The following is a 6000-nucleotide window of genomic DNA, read 5'->3' as shown; positions in this document are numbered from 1 at the left end:
GCGACCGGTTGAAAAGCATGCATTTGGTTTTACTAGCGTTTAAGAGCAGTTGGAGGCCACGGAAGGAGTGTTGTATGGCATTGAAGCTTGTTTGGAGGTTAGATAGCACAGTGTCCAAAGACGGGCCGAAAGTATATAGAATGGTGTCGTCTGCGTAGAGGTGGATCAGGGAATCGCCCGCAGCAAGAGCAACATCATTGATATACACAGAGAAAAGAGTCGGCCCGAGAATTGAACCCTGTGGCACCCCCATAGAGACTGCCAGAGGACCGGACAGCATGCCCTCCGATTTGACACACTGAACTCTGTCTGCAAAGTAATTGGTGAACCAGGCAAGGCAGTCATCCGAAAAACCGAGGCTACTGAGTCTGCCGATAAGAATATGGTGATTGACAGAGTCGAAAGCCTTGGCGAGGTCGATGAAGACGGCTGCACAGTACTGTCTTTTATCGATGGCGGTTATGATGTCGTTTAGTACCTTGAGTGTGGCTGAGGTGCACCCATGACCGGCTCGGAAACCAGATTGCACAGCGGAGAAGGTACGGTGGGATTCGAGATGGTCAGTGACCTGTTTGTTGACTTGGCTTTCGAAGACCTTGGATAGGCAGGGCAGGATGGATATAGGTCTGTAACAGTTTGGGTCCAGGGTGTCTCCCCCTTTGAAGAGGGGGATGACTGCGGCAGCTTTCCAATCCTTGGGGATCTCAGACGAGATGAAAGAGAGGTTGAACAGGCTGGTAATAGGGGTTGCGACAATGGTGGCAGATAGTTTCAGAAATAGAGGGTCCAGATTGTCAAGCCCAGCTGATTTGTACGGGTCCAGGTTTTGCAGCTCTTTCAGAACATCTGCTATCTGGATTTGGGTAAAGGAGAACCTGGAGAGGCTTGGGCGAGGAGCTGCGGGGGGGGCGGAGCTGTTGGCCGAGGTTGAAGTAGCCAGGCGGAAGGCATGGCCAGCCGTTGAGAAATGCTTATTGAAGTTTTCGATAATCATGGATTTATCAGTGGTGACCGTGTTACCTAGCCTCAGTGCAGTGGGCAGCTGGGAGGAGGTGCTCTAGTTCTCCATGGACTTCACAGTGTCCCAGAACTTTTTGGAGTTGGAGCTACAGGATGCAAACTTCTGCCTGAAGAAGCTGGCCTTAGCTTTCCTGACTGACTGCGTGTATTGGTTCCGGACTTCCCTGAACAGTTGCATATCACGGGGACTATTCGATGCTATTGCAGTCCGCCACAGGATGTTTTTGTGCTGGTCGAGGGCAGTCAGGTCTGGGGTGAACCAAGGGCTGTATCTGTTCTTAGTTCTGCATTTTTTGAACGGAGCATGCTTATCTAAAATGGTGAGGAAGTTACTTTTAAAGAATGACCAGGCATCCTCAACTGACGGGATGAGGTCAATGTCCTTCCAGGATACCCGGGCCAGGTCGATTAGAAAGGCCTGCTCACAGAAGTGTTTTAGGGAGCGTTTGACAGTGATGAGGGGTGGTCGTTTGACTGCGGCTCCGTAGCGGATACAGGCAATGAGGCAGTGATCGCTGAGATCCTGGTTGAAGACAGCGGAGGTGTATTTGGAGGGCCAGTTGGTCAGGATGACGTCTATGAGGGTGCCCTTGTTTACAGAGTTAGGGTTGTACCTGGTGGGTTCCTTGATGATTTGTGTGAGATTGAGGGCATCTAGCTTAGATTGTAGGACTGGCGGGGTGTTAAGCATATCCCAGTTTAGGTCACCTAACAGAACAAACTCTGAAGCTAGATGGGGGACGATCAATTCACAAATGGTGTCCAGGGCACAGCTGGGAGCTGAGGGGGGTCGGTAGCAGGCGGCAACCGTGAGCCTAGTCTCGGTTGGGTGAGGCAGGTTTCCGGAAGGTATAAACAAATTAAAAGTCAAAAGAGATAGAAAGTAAATATGGGTCCGGTGGGCGTTTGGGACGCGGCGATTCAGGCGGTTAGCAGGCCTGTGCTAACAAGCTAACAGTTTGTAGGCCCGGGCTAGACAAGGTAGCAGTTAGCGGACCGGAGCTGGACAAGCTAGCAGTTAGCAGGCCGAATTAGCAAGCAGGGAGATAGCGAGGGCTAGAGAGTTAGCCTTTGGGGGACGTCGCGATGGGGTGAGTCTGTTTATTCCTCTTCATGCGGTGACATCGATAGACCGGTCGTGGGCCCGGGTATTGTAGCTCAGGAGTATGCTACGGTGGTAGCGCAGGCCGGGCTAGCTTCAAGCTAAGTGGGTGGAAACGCTAGCCAGGGGTAATCATCCAGGGTTGCAGTTTAGCTAGATAGCTAGTTGTGAAGATCCAGCGTATTTGGAAGCTTAGGTTTAGCAAAATGTTTTTAAAGGGATAGCTATGTAAAAAACGAAAAATATGTAAAAAAACGAAAAATAAACAAAATATAAACAAAATATACAGGGACACGACACGACAGGACGACTTACTGCTACGCCATCTTGGAATCCAGTTTAGATACTTCTGTAGTCGATTCACAACATTCGTCTTCACCAAATTCACTCGACGCGCTGCTTAATTCGAACTCAGTATCCACTTCCGCCATCTTCCCGTTCACACCAATCTAGCAAGGATCTTTCCTGCAGTGGCCATGTTTGTTGATGTGTCACCAAAGATGGTGGATTAATGAAGATAGGACCTTCACGTGGTCAATAGTTCCCTCAGGACTTTTACGATTGTCAGTTCCGGGTTGGTCTACTTAGTTAATTGACTTTCATTCAACCAGAAAAAAAAACTGGGGAAAAAAGCGAGAGGGGTGTCTCGTTTTCTTTTCCGTCTCTGGTGTTACTGTCACCTCAGCGACTTGTTGGGGGTAACCAGCTGAGCTGGATCAGCTGTCAAGGAAAGTGTCGATTTTTTTTGAAACATCGGAACCTTACAAAATGGATATATCATATAAGGTGGGTATTTGCAATGCAAACTATCAATTTATCTTATTTTCTGTCTAGTTAACAGAATACATTTTAGTGGTAGCTAACGCGTTGGTTAGCTAGCTATCGTTAGCTAGCTAGCTAACGTAAGCTAACTTGCTAGATGTGTTTAGCTAGCTATTTCTATTGGTCGTTTTATTATTACTAGATAGAAAATGACTTCAACATCAATATATATGGCATTCAATATGACTTGCGCTAGCCAGAATACCAGCTATGCATCATATTGCCACATTCAAAACACCTGGGAACTCAGAAAAAAATGAGCTCCGACTAGGCAAAAGGTTTTGAACGTTAAACCAACTCGGGCCAGTTTGTAGAGCTCCGACCTGAAGATCACCGATGCCATGACTTCGTATGTACCGAGTTCCCAGGTGGTCTAAAGGCGGCATATGAGCTAGCTGACGAAAGCTGTCTAGCCACCTGCTTGTATACAAACTTAGGTTGTACTTGTTACATAGGGTTAGGTTATTGACTTTTGACACAGGCAGAGTCATTACCATAATCCTAGTTATATGGCACCCGTGCCATCTTAAATTACCACTGCCCACAATCCTTTTCTAGAGGACCTTCAGTCGTGGGGTATTCTAACAAAATACTTTAGTTGTGTTTGAATACTCACACTACCATACTATTTGTGACGTAAATTGAGTATATAGTATGCTTATTGGTCATAGTATGGGTATAGGTAGTATACCAAAAGTTCCCGGATGTCGTACTAAATTCGCCAAAATACGAAGTATATCAGCAGTGGACACTTTCCGTGCTTTTAGGGCCCATAATGCAGTTCTTCAGGAAATAGGCGGGCCTTCAGATTTGAAGGAAACGAAGGACAATATGCAGCGGAAGTACAACAAGAGGGGATACAAATTCATTGCTTTAACCTATTATAAGAAATGTTAAGAAGATGTTGAGCAATGTAATAAATTAATCACTTTAACAATAAGTTACCTTATATTATATTGGCTGACAATTTGTTAGCTACGCTGTCCTTACGAACAACATAGCGTATCATTACAGCAGTATGTACCGGTATGTTGTTAGCTAAAGTTAGTTGGCTACTTATACATCAAACTTGCCAGTATATCAACTATAGGCTAACTAACTACCCAACGTTTATTGACTTAATTATTCCTGTCATTCTTAGCTGGACATTCAGGTGCTTTTGTGAATTCGCTCTGGCTATCTACTCCGATTTCAGCTCACTCTCGTCTGAGTGTACCAGAGCGCAGAATAATGAATTTACGAGTGCTCAACACCCTTTGAATATGACCGGTGTCAGTAAAATGGTCAGAGTGAAAAGTTGTCTCTCATTTGTCTGGAAATAGCTAGCAAGCTAGCCAGCGTTAGCTTTGGTGCTTTACTGCCGTTGTGAGGTCAGAACACTCAAATCAACCCTACTCTTCGGCCAGAGCATCCAGTGAATAGCTCCGAGAGTGAAACGCTCTGAAATTACAAACAGACAATCTGACAACGCTCTGAATTTACGAGCGTACTCTGGCACTCCCAATTGAATTTAAGAACACACCCGAAGTCGTAAAATTTCTAACTAGTAATTTGTTAAGCTAGCAAGAGGTTCCATAGCAACAGAATCAACTTCTGATAAACAGGCGAAGAGAGAGTACTCTCAACTGAAAGCATACTGTTCGTTTATAGGATACTAAAATGAACTAGTAGTATATACTCATTAAGTACGTAGTATACAGTATTTTAGTATGGGTATTCGAACACAGCTACAAATTCATTGCTTTAACTAATAATGACACATGTTGAGCAATGTAATAAAGTAACAACTTTTCAAATAAGTTACCTTACATGTTATGTTGGCTGACAATTTGATAGCTATGCTATCCTTACAAACCACATAGCATCACAGCAGCATGTATGTTAGCCAATTACCTAACGTTAGTTGGCTTCTAATACATCTAACTTGCCAGGCAGTATATTAACTATAATCTAACTAACTATCCAATGTTTCTTGTTTTGATTACTCACGTCATTCTTAGCTAAGTGGTATAGTCGTTGTGCGTTCTCACTGGACATTGTTAATTCTGGTTATCGTCTCCGATTTCAGTGCACATTTGTCTGAATGTGCCAGAACGCAGAATAACTGATGAATTTACGAACGTTCAACACCCGTTGAATGTGACCTGGTGTCAGTAAACATTGTCAATAAAGCGTAATTAAATTGTTCCCAGCAGCACAGTTAAAGTCAACAACACTCTGGATAACATGAAAACAACCTAACCAGCTCTACTAGGGCGAGTAAAATGGTCAGAGTGAGGTGTTGTCTCATTTTTGTCTGGAAATAGCAAGCAAGCTAACCAACATTAGCCAGTTTAGCTTAGGTGCTTGACTGCCGTTGTGAGGTCAGAACACTCAGATCAACCATGCACCTCGGCCAGAGCATCCAGTGACGAGCTCCGAGAGCGAGCGAAACACTCTCAATTTACGAACGGACAACCTGACAACACTCTGGCACTCCAGATTGACCTTACGAACATATCTGGAATTGTAAAATGTCTAGCTAGCCTTTTGATGTTGCATAGCAACATCATTAACTTCTTGGATATAGGGGGCGCTCTTTTAATTTTTGGATAAAAAAACGTTCCCGTTTTAAACAATATATTTTGTCGCGAAAAGATGCTCGACTATGCATATAATTGATAGTTTTGGAAAGAAAACACACTGACGTTTCCAAAACTGCAAAGATATTGTCTGTGAGTGCCACAGAACTGATGCTACAGGCGAAATCAAGATTAAATTTCATACAGGAAGTGCCCCAGATTTTGAATGCGCTGTGTTCCAATATCTCCTTATATGGCTGTGTATGGGTCACGAATGAGCTTAGACTTTCTGTCGTTTCCCCAAGGTGTCGACAGCATTGTGACGTATTTGTAGGCAAATCATTGGAAGATTGACCTTAAGAGACTACATCTACCAGGTGGCCACTTGGTGTCCTCCGTCGCAATTATTGCGTAATCTCCAGCTGCGTGCATTTTTCAGTTTGCTTCGAGGAGAAACACAGCTGCCACGAATGATTTATTATCGAATAGATATGT

General features: G+C 44.4%; 1 protein-coding gene across 2 annotated transcripts in view; it reads left to right on the top strand.

Annotated features, from left to right (window-relative positions):
• Positions 1–2560: 2560 nt before the first annotated feature.
• Positions 2561–6000, top strand: part of ccdc186 (coiled-coil domain-containing protein 186) — a 132082-nt gene continuing 128642 nt past the window's right edge. Inside the window, exon 1 of one of the 2 annotated variants that reach the window (XM_031804744.1) lies at positions 2561–2908. The gene's annotated coding sequence lies outside the window, so the exon portion shown is untranslated. The remainder of the gene's footprint in view (positions 2909–6000) is intronic. The other variant, XM_031804743.1, reaches the window with a different exon arrangement.

The sequence above is a fragment of the Oncorhynchus kisutch genome, linkage group LG25, assembly GCF_002021735.2.
Source record: "Oncorhynchus kisutch isolate 150728-3 linkage group LG25, Okis_V2, whole genome shotgun sequence".
In the NCBI taxonomy this organism is placed as follows: domain Eukaryota; kingdom Metazoa; phylum Chordata; class Actinopteri; order Salmoniformes; family Salmonidae; genus Oncorhynchus; species Oncorhynchus kisutch.
Note: the sequence above shows the minus strand (reverse complement) of the source record. Positions and strands in the feature narration are given on the sequence as shown.